The sequence below is a fragment of the Anolis carolinensis genome, chromosome 3 (assembly GCF_035594765.1).
Source record: "Anolis carolinensis isolate JA03-04 chromosome 3, rAnoCar3.1.pri, whole genome shotgun sequence".
Lineage (NCBI taxonomy): Eukaryota > Metazoa > Chordata > Lepidosauria > Squamata > Dactyloidae > Anolis > Anolis carolinensis.
In genome coordinates, this window is record NC_085843.1 from 72,967,931 (window position 1) to 72,986,873 (window position 18,943).

Below are 18,943 nucleotides of genomic sequence, written 5' to 3' on the forward strand. Positions count from 1 at the left end.
CCTGGACTTTCCACTGATATTTAAACCCCACATACCTAGCTTCCAACAGACCTCAAAACCTCTGAGGATACCTGCCATAGATGCGGGCGTAATGTCAGGAAAGAATGCTTCTGGGACATGGCCATACAGCCCGGAAAACTCACAGGAACCCAGTGATTCCAGTCGAAAAGTATTGTAATTAAAAATACTGGGAACAAGAGAAGGGGCGGGCGTTAGGACCCTGCGGACATCGGCCAGGGAAAGAGGGAGACGCGCAGACACACTCACAGGGCGCCAGCGAGTCAAAGGAAGGAAGCGGCTGCAAGGGACCCGCAGCGCGTCCTGTCTCTCTCTCTCTCACCATTCATCGCCTGCTCTTCTCTGCCCTCCATAAACTGATCCTTCGCACCGGAGACACAACTGCAGCAGGAGAAGGACCAGGCAGAGGAGGTTGCAGCCCAGCAGCTGCCCTCCTTCTTAGGCATCGGCACTGCTTCCCAAAGCCTCCTCTTTTCCCTCCGCAGCATGTAAGTGGACCCCGGGCTCCACTTGGCTCCCCGGAGGCCAGGCGCAGGCCCCAAAGCCTAGCGGGCCCAGAGAATGAAGCCGAGAGGAGGAGACGGGTGTGTGCCTGGGTGCACGTGCATGCGTGCGCACCCCCAGCTCCTCTCAGCTTCATTGTCTGGGCCTGCTAGGCTTCAGCCTGCGAGCGGGCCCAGACCAAAGCTGAGAGGTGGGGGTGCGCACGCATGTATGCACGCATGTGAGCACACCCGGGAGCACCTCAATGGCACCCCCAACAGACTTGCGCCACAGGCAAATGCCTAGTTGCCCTGGCGGTTGAACCGCCTCTGCCTGCTGCCTTCAGATGGCTTGGGAAATGTTGTCCAAACATTTGTTTTAAGGAAAGATGTGTTTTTTGTACTTAGAATATGAAGTACACATTGAGAAATTTTCCAGTTGTAGGACACTTCAGCCTCTTTTCAAGCATGGAGAGGTACTGAGCTCACCACATGAATTAAACAACTTCTAGCTGTCGTGCATAGTCCTCCATGATTGAAAAGAGGCAGAAGTGTCCTGAAAGGAGGGAACTCTGGCAATCTGACCTCATCACATTGAGAAATTTCCCCCACGTAGGAAATTTCAGCCTCTTTTCAAACATGGAGATGCACTGAGCTCATCACATGTTCCAGGGTTGAAAAGAGGCAGAAATGTCCTGAAAGGAGGAAACTCTGAACCCAGGACAACTATCATGTTCAGAGCTCTTACCTCTTATTGCACTTTACTCCCATGTTTACAACTGAAAAACAGGTGTGATAGGAACCATCAAAAGTTACCCATCCTGCTTTATTGCCCAACTGTCAGCAGTCTCTTTATCCCATGGGCTTTGATGCAGAACCATAGGATCCCATGGAAAGCAATCGTTTTAACCTGGAACACTGTCTCTTGTATCCTATGGGCTTTGATGTAGAATCTCAAGGAAATAAGTGGTTTTATACTGGTGTCATTCTCCTTTAATGCAAGGGCTTTGGGCAGACCTAAGGATCTCATGGTTTTTGGGTATTTTTGTTTCTCCTGATTAAAAACAAAAAAGTAATACTGACCTTGTGATAAATGTAAGATGAATGTATTGCCCTGAGTCCCCTCAGGGAGATAGGGTGGAATATAAATAGAGTTGTTGTTGTTGAAATGGGACCGCTGACGATATAAAAGGAGTGATTCTCTACTCTTAAAGAGATGGTCACCCATGCTTTCCACTCTCAATGTAATGAGGTGGATAGTGTCCTTTTCCTCATGTCATAGAATCACAGATTATATGTGGAGCTTTCCCAATTGATATCACATTATCCCAATGATCCAAGGAGCCATAGTACTTAAATGATTTAGGAAAACAAGTACTGAACTCTCTAATCCTTAGATATGAGGGGCAAAGGTGCAGCAGAAGTAGTAGAGAGTATTATTATTGTTGTTATTATTACTATATTTATTTATACCCCACTTTATCTCCCGCAAAGGAGACTCAAAGTGGCTTAACATAAAAGCATCAGCATAACTATTCAAAATATATGAATATTCGAACATTAAAACAGGATTAAATATAAACAGTATTTTAAAAATCCCATGTAAAAACCATTAAAACAAATTCAAATGTATACACCACAGCACCCCCTGAATTGATCTTAAAAACCTTCATCTTTAAAAGCTGGTCTGAATAAAAAAGATTTTAGTCTGCTGCCAGAAGGACAGCAGGGAGGGGACCCAGGGGTAGTTCAACCGTAAGGCAATTTAGGCAGTTGCCTAAGGTGCCACCGTTTGGGGGGCACAGTCGAGGCGCCTCTTGATGTGCCTCCAAGTGCCCTAAAACCAACTTTTTGTTCGCGCACGGCGCTGCTTCTGGCGAAGCTCCCTCCTGCTGGGTGAAGTGGATGGCAAGCACGCGGCGCCGCTTCCGGTGAGGCTGCCTCCCGCCGGATGGAGCAGCTGGTGAGCACGCTCTCTAGCTGCTTCACCCGGCGGCAGCCTTGCCAGAAGCGGCGGTGTGCGCGCTCTCCAGCCACTTCACCCGGCGGTAGTCAGCCTCCTGCCGGGTGAAGCGGCACTGTGCATGAACAAAAAGTTGACTTTAGGGCACTTGGAGGCACCTCAAGAGGTGCCTCAATTGCGCCCCCCAAACGGTGGCGCCTTAGGCAACTGCCTAAATTGCCTTACAGTTGAACTATCCCTGGGTCCCCTCCCTGCTGTCCTTCTGGCAGCAGACTAAAATCTTTTTATTCAGACCAGCTTTTAAAGATGAAGGTTTTCAAGATCAATTCAGGGGGTGCTGTGGTTTATAAATTTGAATTTGTTTTAAATTCAAGCACGTGTGCCACTGCTTCCAGCGAGGCTGCCTCCTGTCGGGTGAAGCAGCTGTGTATGTCAGGAGCAACTTGAGTGAGAGAATTGGCCGTCTGCAAGGACATTACCCAGGGGACACCCGGATGTTTTTTGATGTTTTTACCATCCTTGTGGGAGGCTTCTCTCATGTCCCCGCATGGAGCTGGAGCTGATAGAGGGAGCTCATCCCCGGGTAGGATTTGAACCTGGCAGCTTTCAGGTCAGCAACCCAACCTTCAAGTCACGAGGTTTTAGTCCACTACGCCATTGGGGGCTCCACCAGGAGCATGCTGGTACTGATGTACTGATATGCAAGTATCACAGAAAACTTGTTTTAAAAAAACAAAATTCACCTCAGAAAAGAAATACTTTCTGGAGGAACAATCACCTCCCACCGATCAATGTAGCAACCACTATCTCTTTCCTTCAACTACACAGTGAATCAATGCCATCTGGAGGACTCAAATTTTCTCTAAAATTCAAAATAAACAACATGTTTATTTTAAAAAATGGATTAAAGCCCAAAGACCCCCATTGCAATTGTATTGTTGAGAACATCATTTGTCAAGATTGCAGCACCTACAAGGGGAGTGCAAATTTTTAAAGTCTGTGTAAGGACCTTTTCATAAAGGCCACCGTAATTGCCATGGATCATGGCGAATCCAGCAGTGCCCATCAGTGGGTTTGGGGAACCTGTCACTCCACACTCCACATTGCCAAGCTTACCATCATGCTGATTCCATGGGGGGAAGTGTTGACCATGGGCTTTCCCCCACAGTTAACACTTCTGGTGCAACATGGGAAGCTTCTAGTGTTTGCTGCGGTGGCAGAATATGTGGGTTAGGCTATAGTTTACCCACGGAGCCCCGCCAGAAGTTCTTTTGCTGTTTTTAAATTGCTTATATTTTAGCTGGTTTTGTAAGCCACTCCGAGCCCTGGGGGAGTGTTTTTTAAAAAAATATTTTAAAGATGTTTTTAAATTGTTAGATTTTAGCCTTCTTGTAAGCCGCCCCGAGCCCTAGGGGAGTGGTGGCATATAAGTTTAAATGATAAATAAATAAATTATGGGATGGGAGCTGGCGGCTCTGTGGGTAAACTATGACTGAATTGATGTATGTCACTGAAGTAAGCCCTGTCTGATGAGCTTGTAGATGAGCCTCTTGTTCTTGATTAAAGTTAGTATCACTGTATCCACAGAATCTATGTGCTATTACATTTATTTTACTTTATTTATAAGCTACATGTTAGGAAATGTCTGTGTTAGAGCATGTGGTAACTCAGACCACTGAGTTCATGTTTACTCAGTAGGAACTTCCACTAAATTTTGACCCAAATCAGATATGATGTTAGTGTAAACGCAATTAACTCACATGGTTTTTAGTTGTTATTATCAAACAAAGTTACAACTTAAAGGGACTGCAGTTGCATTTAGATAAAAATGAACAGAAAAGAATTTAAATCCTCTTCTGCCCTGATGTGGCCTTCATGAAAAAAAACAACAAAACCCAGTACTTCCTATATTGGTGAAGAAAGGCACTATGCCCAGAAAGGTGAACTGGTTCAAAAAAATCAGAGGGATATTTTAGAATTTGCAAATCAAATAACTCCAAGCCTAAAGTGTTTACTCTGTAAATCTACATTCTGACACAGTTATTCTCTAATAGGAAAAAGAATGTGTAGCCCTGCTGTACGTGGTACTATTAAATGGAAAACAAACTAATATCAACTAATTTTGTCCAATAAACTGACTCAATAAACATCCAATATGAAAGGTCCTATTGAGTTTAAAAGGTTAAAAGATCTTATTAAAACATAATCTAATGTTGCACAAGTGGATCATCTGTTTTCTCTTAAATTGCAGATGAAACAGACTGAACTAAGGATTCATGACTGATAATGATGTCAAAGATAATTTTATTCAACAGCAAAACGATTTTGTCATACAAAAAAATTCAAAACAAACTCCAGGTTGTTGATTGTGGGCAACATAAAATCCCATAAGATCCTAGTGGCTATAATTCAAGATGAAATATAGAAAAATAAATTAGACAACTGTGAAATCCTCATTGAGTTAAGAACAGAGACAGTGATATTGTTCTTCGGAGCTTTTACAGATAATTTCAAATGCACGTTTTACTTTATTCCTTTTTTTTTTTTGCATCCTTTAATGAATTTGATACTGTGACCAGCTTTTGGTCAAGCTATACTCTGGCTCTTGTTCTAAACAGCACTATCACCAATGTCATCAGCCAGCTGCCTATGTGACTGTGTCTTGACATCAAATATCCTGGAAAGTCTTGGAGTCCATTCAGACAAGCACCGGCAGCTATAGCCTTGGCTTTGGAAATCTAATCTCATTTGTCTGTGATCTCCCCAAAGCAGGAGAGAAAGCCAAGCATTCTTGATGGCTTTGTGTGACCTTCATTTGACCTTTTGGTTTTCACCAGTGATCTGATATGGGTGACTTAATAAACCATTCCAATAAGAATGGATAATGTCTCCTGAGAGTACAGATACATGTTTTTCAGGCAAATCCCAAAGGCTGTTACTGCATTGCTCCTCCTCCCCAGATGCCCTTAGCTTCTGAGTCCTGCGTTAGATTGGGCTGTTATGCCTTTTGTTCACCATCTGTGCAATTTCCCAGGGAGAGAGGATGGGCAAATATGGTTTATGGGGCCACAATTATACTGAAGACACTCAGTCATCCCTGTTTGTCTGTATGTGGCTGCATGTATCTTTTCTTCTAATGTTTGGGTAATAGCAAAAGTTCTGTCAAATCTGGAAAAATTTTCATTACAGGAAGTACCCGAGTTACAACCATCCAATTTACAAATGACTCCTAGTTAAGAACAGGAGTGAGATAACAGGAAGTGAGAGAAATCTACACCTAGGAGGTGAAATTCACTCCTGAAAGGGTTATTATGGAGAAAAGGTGGCTCAACACAAGTTTTATCACCAATCCTTGTTTCCACAACAAGCTACATTTTTCAAAATCCAGTTATGACAGCCATAGAAAGTGAGGTGAAATCTTCTGAACAGGGGCACAGACAGCAAAACGAAAACCACATGGGAATTAATCCTTCACTTAGCTATCCAAAGCATAATTTTAAAAATGTACCTGTTCTGATTAATATACAAATTCAACTACAGAACCAATATTATTCTTAATTTGCAGATTGCCTGTACTGGATGAATCAGATGAAAGACTATTCATGACCAAAGTCAATTGAATGCAAATTGTGAACTTCCCTATTTACTCATGAGTTCAAATTTTGAAGATACATTAGGGGCCAATGATATTTTCAGATTAATGGGTAATCAGAATTTTTAATATATTTTCACATACATCTCTAGTTAAGTGGAATTAATTATGTGTTTAACTGAATATAAGATTTTCTTTTCAATTCTAATAACATGTGCATTCTGTTCAGAAGAATGAGATTATCTGAGCATGTGGATAAGGCACATGGTGCCCAACACATTCTCTTCCCCAGACGAGCATGGAGTGTATGTTGATTCTGTTTTTTGAACACCTTTTAATATGAGATTATTTGCTGTTACTGTTAGAGGAGTAACTCTATAATGATAAACCTATGAGGAGCAGCTTAAATAACTAGGTATGTTTAGCCTGCAGAAGAGAAGGCTGAGAGGAGACATGATAGCCATGTACAAATATGTGAAGGGAAGTCATAGGGAGGAGGGAGCAAGCTTGTTTTCTGCTGCCCAGCAGACTAGGACGCGGAACAATGGCTTCAAACTACAGGAAAGGAGATTCCACCTGAACATCAGGAAGAACTTCCTCACTGTAAGGGCTGTTCGGCAGTGGAACTCTCTCCCCTGGACTGTGGTGGAGGCTCCTTTTTTGGAGGCTTTTAAGCAGAGGCTGGATGGTCATCTGTCAGGGGTGCTTTGAATGCGATTTCCTGCCTCTTGGCAGTGGGTTGGACTGGGTGGCCTATGAGGTCTCTTCCAACTCTACTATTCTATGATTCTATGATTCTATGATAAACATATTTTTCATACTCACTGTATAATTACCAGTTATTATGTTAATACAAATAGGGCCAAAATATGAATAGCCTTGCCATTTTTGCTACAAAAAGAATCCTCTAGTTTATGTACTTTATGAAATGTAATTATTTCTAATTTCACTCTCATAGGCATAAAAATAAATTTTAGCAATTTTTTTCCTCTGTGAGAAAGTATTTGAAACAGCCGCTCAGACCTTTTCTGTATCCTAGGAAACAGCATTTTCTGTAAAGAAAATATTTTGCAGAAAAAATAATGAAGAAATATTAAAATGCAGTTGTTCTCCCTACAGCCATATGATTACACTCATTTATGGAGTCAACGGCACCTGGACATATTACTTTTTGGATTATACTTCCCAAAATACCCCAACCAGCATGGACACCAATCATACTGATTCCAGTTATGCCATTCTGGTTATATGGGGAGAAAGAGGGGCTAATTGATTAAAGAGGGCTGATATATATATTCCTTCTACTACCGGGGTACTAATAAACCTCTTTTATTCATCTCTGTTGCTTCCTACAATCTATTCAGCAATAGCAGCACAAGACAGTAAATACCAAAGGTAAAAAAAATTCAGGCTCTGGGGATGGGTCTATCCCTTCAGGTATCCTTGTATTGTCTTTTAAGAAGATTGCCTACTCTACATGCCATTTGGTGATTTACTAGCTTTTGCATGCCCACCTCATTCTGCAAGGTTTAAACAGTTATCCTAAAACTTCAGTATTTTCAGTAAGAGCTGTAAGCTTAAATTTACGTTTTTTGGTCCAATAGGGGCCCATCCCGTCATTGGAATGTAGCCTTGAGAACGTCTCTGAAACTAGATCTTGTTCTTGGCCTAGAAGACATTCCCTGCCCTTTGTATATGTCGTGCCTTCCACATTATTCAAAAGGATACTGAATGCTTCACCTAATTCTCTGCTGATCAATAAACCAGAGACCTAAAACTAATTGGAAATGTGTTCATGCTAATTCACAACATATATTATTTGTAAAATGGTTGGTTAACAGCACTGTGTTCATATAAGTTATTGAATGGTCTCCCACATCTTTTCAACAGCCACAGAAACTCCAGCTTCCAATAGAATTGTTTCATCTAGCAAAGGAAAACTGTCACTGCAGCATACTTTCAAGAAAAATGAATGAAGGGTGGTGTCAAAATACAAATTATACACAAACAAATATGAAGACAGTTACGAAGCTAAGCAACACCATTAAAGTATTTGTCATTGTGTGTCTTCAAGACATTTCAGCAGTTAGGAATCTTACAGACCTGACCAGGACCTCTTTAAACTGAGTTATATGGAGGAGGGAAACAGCATTCACGAAGACAGAGGTTTATCAAGTGCTGGAGATAATAAACCAACTATTATAGAAAGAACTAGGTGAATAATAAAAGAACCCAACAGTGAAAGTGAAACCTTTAAATAAGCAGCTAGGTGGAATGGTCAATGGTTTAAAATGTTTCTATGTTGATGCATAGAGCATGGGAAATAAACAAATGAACTTGCACTCTTAATACAGCAAGGCAAGTATGATATAATAGGCATCTGAAACTTAGTGGGATGAGTCCTATGATTGGAATGGTAATAATCTGAAGTGGTGGTCTACTACAGACCCCCAAGCCTGGTTGAGGATTTGGATTATTCCTTCCTGGAATAAATAAACACACGTTCAGAAAGAACAGGTGTAGCAGTAATGGGAGATTTCAATTATACTGATCTATGTTGGAAGTCAAATTCTACCAAAATTATAAGACCCAACAAGTTCCTCATTTGTCTTGTAGACAATGTCATTATTGAGAAGGTGAAAGAGGCAACTAGAGGATTGGCTATTTTAAATCTTTTCTTAACCAACAGTGATAACCTGGTTAATGGGATGGAAGTTTCAAAATGCTTACATAAGAGTCATGTTTTCTTGGAGTTTTTTATGCAGTGAAAAGGAGAACCAAACATACTCAGCCATGCATTCTAGACTTTAAGAAAGCTGTTTTCGGTAAATTTAGAGATCATGGTTTTGGTCCTATGATCAGGGATACTAAAAGAAAATGGAGATCATGATGGAGGGGAGTTTCTTAAAAGTGAAATATTGAAGGCACACTTTCAAACAATGTGGGGGCTATTTTTGTTGTTTATTCATTCAGTCACTTCCGACTCTTTGTAACCTCATGGACCAACCCATGCCAGAGCTTCCTGTCAGCCACCCCCAGCTCCTTCAAGGTCAAGCCAGTCAATTCAGAGATACCATCCATCCATCTTGCCCTTGGTCAGCCCGTTTTCCTTTTTCCCCAGCATCATTATCCTCTCCAAGCTTTCCTGTCTTCTCATTATGTGGCCAAAATATTTCATCTTTGTGCTTAATATCCTTCCCTCCAGTGAGTAGTTGGGCATTATTTCCTGGAGTATTTATTTATTTACAGTATTTATATTCTGCCCTTCTCACCCTGAAGGGGACTCAGGGCAGATCACATTGTACACATATAAGGCAAACATTCAATGCCATATAACATAGAACAGAGACAGACGCAGAGGCAATTTAAACCTTCTCCAGCTTCCAGTTTCCTGAGGGTATGCTTGATTCTGGCCACAGGGGGAGCAGCTGCTTCATCATCCACTGCGACGGCAACTTCCTCATTCCAACGGCGGCTGGATGATTTTTATGGTGTTGTAAATTAGCCTCCCCACATATAAGTGGTACCTAAATTTCCTACTATCTTTTGGGTTGCTTAGGTCAGCAATGAGCAGGGGCTATATTTTATTTTTAATTGTCGGGTGCTCACCCCAACACGGGCTGGCCTCGAATTCATGACCTCTTGGTCAGAGTGATTTATTGCAGCTGGCTGCTAACCTGCCTGCGCCACAGCCTGGTTTGATCTTCTTGCGGTCCAAGGCACTCTATCTTCCTTTGCTCAGCCTTCCTTAGGGTCCAGCTCTCACATTCATAGGGGCTATAGTGCATTCATTTGGCTCTCCAATCCCTTTCCCCCACCGCACTCCACCCACCCCACCGCATCTATACATCTTGGCCTCAGTCTAAAGTAAGAATACACAACCTTCCCAAAATGAATCTATCTTCCAAAGAAAAAAATGGCTGTGAAATGTTCTAACATTGCTGGCAGGGAGGGTGTTACTTTTGTGGGTGTTTTTCACTACTTAGTTCAAGAGTATAAATTAGCTTCCTCACACTTCAAACATGTAGTGGGAATCATTCACTGTGTACATTAAATGCTGAGCATAAGAGAAGAAATGTTGTTTCTTATTGCCAGTGATGTCAGAGGCACTAACCCAGTGAGAACCTATAAGAGCTGCAAAAAAGCTGATGTCAGACAATCCCCCAGGATTTTCAAAGAAAGTGATAATTGGAAGGATGAGACTAATTTAGGAAAAACTGCAGTTTACTAGCAATATATGGTGGTCCCAACATTGGAAACATGCAATTTTTCTGCAGCCAGGCAAATGGATTTCAGAGTCCATGTTAGCATCATGATCAAATGTTAACAGCTATTCAGTGGTGTGACAGCTAACTTGTGTTAGTGGCCTTGTTGGCCTTTATTCTTTTTGTGTTCAATTTGAAGTCTGAAATTGTGAAGGCTGACAAGGGATTCGCAGAGTGTTTTGTTCTGTTAGTAATCTGCTTGCATTCTTCTCATAGCTATTGGTGAGATGATGTTATGTGATTTCAACTCTGCTAAAATTGTGGGTTCAGGGAGCCCTAAGTGTCTATGTCCAAATCAGGACACAGACGATTTTGAAGGCAAAGCAGAGGTTTTTATTCTTCCTGTTGTATAAGTCAAGCTGAGCAGAAGTAGGCTGCCTGGTCCTTTGTCTATGGGTGACCTCCTTCCAAGCCTGAGAGTTGTGGACATCTGAATAGATCTCCCCATAAAGTTCCTCATCCTGCTGTTGGTGTGATGTGGGTTGTGTATCTAGAACAGTGTGTTGTGCAGTGTCCAAGAAGAGCTCGAGTTCCTGTATGTCCTTAAGGGTCTTAATACGGTCCTCGAGTTGTTGGATCCTCTGCTCCATCAGAATCATCTGTTTGCATTTAGAGCAGATGTAGTTGACTAGTTTTTGTGTGAAAAAGCAGAACATGCCACAGCTAGTGCATGTGATGGGAAAGTTTTGCTTTTGTTGCATCTCTTGGTGAGTGAAGTGGCCTAGTGGGATCTTTATACAGTAGGTAATATGCACGCACTTTATGTGCAGACTGCCAAAAACCACCTCTTTGTGTATTTGTTTATGTTGTTTTGTTTTCTGTATGTACTGTAAAGGATAGTTAGTAAAGGTGTTTTTTTCTGCGAGAACCAAACTGCCCCGCTGAGTTCAACCTCTGGCTAATATAGCTTCCCCAATCACTCAATTAACAGGGGACAATGCCTGCTGTCAATTAACTTAAGTACCCGACTCTCTTTCAATACAACAATCACAAAACAGTTAGACTTTGACCACAGGAGCCAAGCCCACACTCAGTTTCCAATCTTAGCCAAATCTTACCTGAAGCTAGGGAGCAAAGATGTCCTCTTTGCAGTGGAAGTATCAGACTCATTATTGAACAGAGGCAGGTGGACTTCTAAGCGAGCGGTCTAGACATCTCTTTCACAAATTTTATCCATAAGCTGGTCGGAAGTGAAGATCAAGACTATCGACTGGCTTTGTAGAGAGTACCAATCCTGGAACCGCTCCTTGTGTCTTATCATTGGCTTGGAAGATAAAATATTAAGGGAAAAATTGTTTTTGTATGGGCCCAAATTGCAACAGTGGGGCATTACTCTTAGGAGGGTATTAGTAGACCCACTGATTCGCCCCTTGTACATCGGGCTGAACATTGATATTCAAGATTCCCCAATTCTAAGTCATGTTTGTTCTACCTCCCAGTCCCACAACCAGACCCCACTCTTGTTTAGTCCCCTTCCCATTTATGATGATGCCAAGTCAACTGACTCCTCTCTCCCATCAGTGGAGAGAAGCCCCTCTTTTAAACAAACAAGCACTTTTGGAGGCTTTCCTTCCCAGGACAGCTGACTAGTCCCGGCAACTGGCAATTCCACCCAGTTCTCCCATCAGGGGGAAGAGGGCTTTCATGGAGGTGGCTCCATTGAGGTGATATAGGGGAGGAGAAAGTACGGTCACTATCAACCCAGGGAGAAGCGCAACAGAATTTTTGCGACCCTGGAGAGGATTAGGTGTGGTAGTCTTCAGGACAGACCCCCCAACCTTAAGGTCCTGCTTTTGAACGCCAGATCCGTCAATGGTAAAACAGCTGTCATCCAGGATTTGATCCTGGAGGAGGGGGCGGATCTGGCTTGCATCACCGAGACGTGGCTGGATGAGCTGGGAGGTGTGAATCTCACCCAGCTGTGTCCTCCAGGTTTCGGGGTGCATCAACAGGCCAGGGTTGGGGGGTGGGGAGGAGGAGTTGCGGTGATCTTTCGGCAGTCCATCGCCCTGATCAGATGCGCCATTCCGCAATCCTCGAGGTTCGAGTGTGTTTTCCTGAAGGTGGGAGCCCGAGACAGCTTGGGGATTCTGTTGGTGTACTGTCCACCCCGCGACCCAGCAGTCTCTCTGTCCGAGCTAGCAGAAGTGGTCTCTAATGCGGCCCTTGTCTCCCAACAACTGATAGTTTTGGGAGACTTTAACATTCATGCCGAGACCACATTGACAGGTGCAGCTCAGGATTTCATGGTTGCCATGACAACCATGGGGCTGTCTCAAGTTATATCTGGGCCCACACATCAGGCAGGACACACCTTGGACCTTGTTTTTATTGTGGACGGTGGGACAGTCAGAGTGGAAGAGCAAAACATTCTTCCATTGTCATGGTCTGACCATCATCTGATCTGTTTAAGTATCGCCGTGTCTTCTAACCTCCGCAGGGGTGGTGGGCCCATTAAGATGGTCCGCCCCAGGAGACTGATGGATCCGGATGGATTTCTGAGGTCTCTTGGGGATCTTCCTGTCCTGGAGACTGGCGATCCTGTCGATGTCCTGGCTGATCGCTATAACAGTGAGCTGTCAAGGGCATTGGACACGATCGCTCCCGAACGTCCCCTCTCACTGCGTAGAGTTGCGTCGACTCCTTGGTTCACCGAGGAGCTGGCTGTGATGAAGCATAGGAGGAGGGGACTAGAGTGCATCTGGAGGAAATCTCAGGACGTGTCCGACCAAGCACGGGCTAAAGCCGCTATTAAGGCTTACTCCGTGGCTCTGCGAGCAGCCAGGAAAGTTTTCACGACTGCCCGCATAGCGTCTGCAGCCAACAGGCCATCGGAGTTGTTCCGAGTTGTTGGGGAGCTCCTGCGGCCTCCTGAGACCCAGGAGTTTCCTGATGACTTGGCAACTCGGTGCAGCGATTTCGCGCACCATTTTGCAGGCAAAGTTGCTCAGATACGCCGTGAGTTGGACTCCAGCTTGACTGTGGTCCCAGCGGAGGTAACCGAGGTACCTGTCTGTGCGATCTTATGGGATTCTTTCCGGTTTGTCCTTCCTGATGACGTGGAGGGGATCCTTGGGTCTGTGAGGGCGACCACCTGCCCTCTGGACCCTTGTCCTTCTTGGCTGGTGAAGCTGGCCAAAGATGGGTTGTTGGATTGGTTTGTGGCTATTATAAATGCCTCCCTGGTTCAGGGGTCAGTTCCATCCTGCTTTAAGCAGGCGGTAGTAAAACCATTATTAAAAAAGACCTCGTTAGACCCATCTGTATGTAACAACTACAGGCCAATTTCCAACCTCCCATTTCTGGGCAAGGTTCTGGAGCGGGTGGTTGCTACGCAGCTCCAGGAGTTCCTCGATGACATTGATTTTCTGGACCGCTCGCAGTCTGGCTTCAGGCCTGGACACAGCACCGAGACGGCTTTGGTCGCCCTGGTGGATGACCTCCGCAGGGAGCTGGACAGGGGGAGTGTAACCCTGCTGGTTCTCTTGGACATCTCAGTGGCTTTCGATACCATCGACCATGGTATCCTTCTGGGGAGGCTCGCCGGGATGGGACTCGGTGGCACAGTTCTACTGTGGCTTCGGTCCTTCCTGGAGGGCCGTGCCCAGATGGTGAAGCTGGGGGAAACCTGCTCGGACCCCTGGCCATTGACCTGTGGGGTCCCGCAAGGGTCTATTCTATCCCCCATGCTATTTAACATCTACATGAAACCGCTGGGAGAGGTCATCTGGAGTTTTGGAGGGTGTTGCCATCTCTACGCAGATGACACACAAATCCACTACTCGTTTCCATCTGACTCCAAGGAAGCCCCTCGGATGCTGAACCAGTGCTTGGCTGCTGTGGCGGACTGGATGAGGAGGAACAAGCTGAGGATCAATCCTGACAAGACAGAGGCCCTCCTGGTCAGTCGCTTGTCGGATCGGGGTATTGGGTGGCAACCTGTGCTGGACGGGGTTGCACTCCCCCTGAAGTCACAGGTCCGCAGTTTGGGGGTCCTCCTGGATTCAGCGTTGACGCTTGAGGCTCAGGTGTCGGCGGTGGCCGGGAGGGCTTTCGCACAACTCAAACTTGTGCGCCAACTGCGACCATACCTCGTGAAGTCTGACTTGACCATGGTGGTCCATGCCCTAGTTACCTCTAGACTGGACTACTGTAATGCGCTCTACATGGGGCTTCCCTTGAAGACGGCTCGGAAATTACAACTGGTACAACGCTCGGCTGCCAGATTAATAACGGGGGCGAGTTACAGGGAGAGATCTACTCCCCTGTTTAAGGAGCTCCACTGGCTACCGTTCATTTTCCGATCCCAATTCAAGGTGCAGACCATCATATATAAAGCCCTAAACGGTTTGGGACCCACCTACCTTCATGACCGTATCTCCTACCATAAACCTGCTTGATCTCTGCGATCGTCAGGGGAGGCCCTCCTGTCGCCACTGCCTTTATCCTAGACCCGCCTTGTGGGAACAAGGGAGAGGGCCTTTTCTGCTATGGCCCCCCGTTTGTGGAACTCATTGCCCATTGAAATCAGGCAAGCCCCCACTCTTTTAGCCTTTAGGAAAGATTTAAAAACATGGCTCTTCCGATGTGCTTTCGGAGAGTAACTTTTACACACTCAGTTTTAACTGAGTGTTCATGCGGCCCGCCCTGTTATATTGCTTTTTTGATTTTGTGTTGTACTGTATATGATTATTTATTGTATTGCTGTAATTGTATTATGATATGTTGTCTTTATATTTTGCTATATTGTATTTGTCCTGGGCATGGCCCCATGTAAGCCGCCCCGAGTCCCCATTGGGGAGATGGTGGCGGGGTATAAATAAAGTTTTATTATTATTATTATTATCTTGCTGCCTCAACTTCTGCAAGAACCAGACTTAGCTGGATGGGTTGGGGAAATGTACCCAAGCCCCAAAGTTACCCATATATTCCAGTAATGGGGAATTTGGCCACCAGCTGAGAGACAGTCTGGTGTGAAATTTGTTTGAATGTCCAATTCTCCTATTGACTGGGTGGGATACTGTATTCTATAAGCAAAAGGGAATGCTTCTCTGCTATGTATCATCTGCTTCCATAATTAACCACTAATTAAGCTTATGCTATAGCAGTAATGTATGCCAGAGTTCAACACTGAAATTGATATATTGAATAAAAGTAATCTGGAGCAGATTTCTGAGCTGAAATAATATTTTTATTCTGTTAATATTCAGACAACTCCCACTTTTTGTCTAATGCACAGCCTATACACATCACTTCAGGGAATGCTTAAAACAAAACTTAATTTATTTTGTGCCAATGTGGGAATGCACTTCCAAGGAACTCCAATGGAAGGTCTTGTAAATTTCTATGTAGCTCCAGTGGTAGGTCTGGGCAGTGGGGACTCCCTTCTACCTCTGCAGCAGTGGAGGAACTCACTTTCGGGACACTTATTGGGGCCAATAAATCACCCAGCACACAAGCTCAGCCCTGAAATAAACATCAGTGAAGATGTGTCCTATATTAGCAATCTACTATCACCAAAGCTTTTGGGTTCATTGGTTCTACTAATAGTTTTTCTTCCACCTAAGGCAAAACTCTCACTGCTTATTTATCTTACGATTGAATTCCCCCCCCCCCATTTTTCACAGTAGCTTCATGTGTGTTAGTTTTCAATAGGATATTTAATCAATGGGAAAAACAAGAAAAGTAGTTTAAAATCACCTATGGTGCATCCACATTATACAATTAGTGCAGTTTGATAATCTTTTATTTGCTATTATTGTTATTTTCAAAATAACAAAATTTTATTGGGAAACCTCAAATTAGGAACCATAAACTCTGAAACATAGTAACTCTAGGTTACTTATGTTCACAAAAAGTAATGGGCCAATCCCCTACCCAAACAACAATACCCACCTGAAATATGTTCTTTTTGCCATCTGCCCAACAAACAAGCAGAGTATGTTAGCTGGAAATTACAGTAACACTTCCAAACATATTTCACACATATATCTGCTGGTTTCCTTCTGCCTGATCTGCTGCAGAAACACCTTCGTTTCAGAAGCAATGGCTGGCTTATTCCACCCAATGGTATCTTCTGTTAGCACAACTTTGGTCAATTTTAAGATGATGAAAACAAATCTATGAGGGTTTATTTAGCATATATTGTTGATTAATTTTTGATTATTGCATGTCTTGCAGTACTCCATTACTGGTCTGGCTGCTATTTATGTACAGGATCACCTTCTTCTGTACAATATGCCCTGAATACTTAGATCCGGTGGGAGCGGCTACTCCAGCCAGTCAGAAACTGACCAGCAACCGTCACCCAGAAACCCTTTCATTGGCAGCCCCATGACTGTGGAATGTCCTGCCAGAAGAGATCAAAAAGCTACATCAGCTGTCAGAATTCAAGATGGAACTGAAGGCCTCTCTATTCTGGCAGGCCTACCCAGTCATTTTTGATCTGTGAATTTTAACCTACATTTTATTGATGTAGTCTTGTGTTGTATGTATTTTAATTGCATTGTGTTTTATCATTCTGTTTTAATTGTGCTGAACTACACGTCGAGCTACAGGGAAAGGTGGCATCGAACAGCTACTGTAGCTATTGTTATTGTTATTATTAATAATAACACAGCTTCACTGTTAATCTCCATATATTGTGCTTTGTATGCAGATATGATATAGAATGGTAATATGCCAATTTAACAACTCCACAATAATCCTTTTGTTTTCCTAATGAAAATTAATCTACATAACTTTCTTCCCTCCTTTTATATTTTAGCAATTTTTAATTTTCAATAAAAATATTTAAAATAATATTAAAATAATATTTTAATAAATATGATGCCTCTGTATTTATCATTGCAAGACACCATTTTTTCTTATCAGTGAACTCCTGCTGAACCATTCTGTGGCATATAATTCATATGAGTCTGTATTCAGTGGAGCCAAGCCATAATGTTTCTTTTAAACTGTACATCTCTAATTTTATCTCTGTGATGTATCTCTCAGTTGGGCTGTGTCACGACCCAGGCTGCAGAGCACCAATAACCATACACAGAGGCCAGAATCTATCTAATATCTTTATTAAGGAAATAAGTAAAGGCAATAAAAATAAGTGTAGAATATAGTTCAGAAGATGACCTTTCAGGAAAGGTCAAATATAGTCCAGGAAAACAAAGTCCAATATGAAATAGTAAGGTCCAAAGTTGTAATCCAGTAACCGAAACACTCACTTGCCAAGCAAGGTGAGGGGAGATGACAAGGTCCTTTAGTCCATGAAACTTAGGCAAGGCAAGGAAATAGCTTGATTCTTGGTACACAAAGCTTGATTCAAGGCAACAAGGAACGAGGAACAGGGACAAGATCCGTGGTAAACACTTGGCAAGGTCCGGGAAGCAAGGCAAGGTCCTGGAAAGCAAGGCTGAGTCCTAGGTAGCAAGGCAAGGTCCGCGAAGCAAAACAAGGCTGGAAACAGGAGTAGCGCTGTCCACACACAACCTACTCCGGTAGCTGACGAATTGACTCCGCAAGATTCCTATGGGGCAAGGAACCTAAATAGGGTCTCGTTTTCCCACCAAAGAACACTTCTCTGGGGAACCAGAACCGAAAGTCAATCTCTGTGTCCAGATGCATGACTCCCTAAAGGTTCTCATGAAAGCAGTCTTAATCAGCTGAATGCCTGGCTGCGATTCTCAGGCTTCTGCGATTAGCCTGTTGAACTCCTTTTTGTTGTTGATAATAACTACGGCGAGAAAATGGGGGAGATTCTGACTCAGGGCTTGTTTGGCAGATTTCTGGAAGGCAACCCTCCTGCAGGTGCAAGGGCTCCAATTCTGGCTGGGAAAATTCCAATTCTGGCTGAAACGGTGGAAAAACCAAGTTTTCCTCTTCATCTGTCTCAACAGCGCTAGGAACGGGACTACATGGCCCATGAGTCATCACAGGCTGTAACAACTTGCCTGCACATAGCTTATTCCAAAAACAGTGGGGGGAGGATGAAAACTAAGAATAGTAATCAAGGAATATTCTCTCTGCCCTAGAGTGTGGTGGAGGCTCCTTCTTTGGAGGCTTTTAAGCAGAGCCTGGATGGCCATCTGTCGGGGGTGCTTTGAATGTGATTTCCTGCTTCTTGGCAGGGGGTTGGACTGGATGGTCCATGAGGTCTCTTCCAACTCTACTATTCTGTGATTCTATGAATAAAGAAGAAAATAGAAACACCTTCTGTCTTAAAGCTGATCTGTAGCACTGCTTTGAAAAGACAGACATCGATAAAGCCTGTTATAAGTATTATGTACAACACTCTTCTAAAAGGTCTCTTTAGTCCTTAAACAAATGTATAATGAAGTCTGATTTTCACATATGCAAGAGTTGCAACAGTTAATTATACACATTTTCTTTTCTTCCTTCTGAAAAAATTCAGTGTTTCTCCTTCTTGGATTTATGAGAAAAGCATAATAATAATAATAATAATAATAATAATAATAATAATAATAACAACAACAACAACAACAACAACAACAACAACAACAACAACACACCAGACATCACAGTTGTGGAAAAAAAAAGTTTGGATTATTGATGTCGCTATACCAGGTGACAGTTGGATTGACGAAAAACAACAGGTAAAACTCAGCCT

At 43.4% G+C, this 18,943-nt stretch overlaps 1 long non-coding RNA gene across 1 annotated transcript; it reads left to right on the forward strand.

The window, feature by feature from the left end:
* The first annotated feature begins 210 nt into the window (after positions 1-210).
* LOC134297454 (uncharacterized) lies at positions 211-17,144 on the forward strand. The gene is made up of 2 exons (XR_010004209.1): positions 211-506; positions 16,501-17,144. It is a non-coding gene; the product is annotated as an uncharacterized LOC134297454 (long non-coding RNA).
* The last annotated feature ends 1,799 nt before the right edge of the window (positions 17,145-18,943 follow it).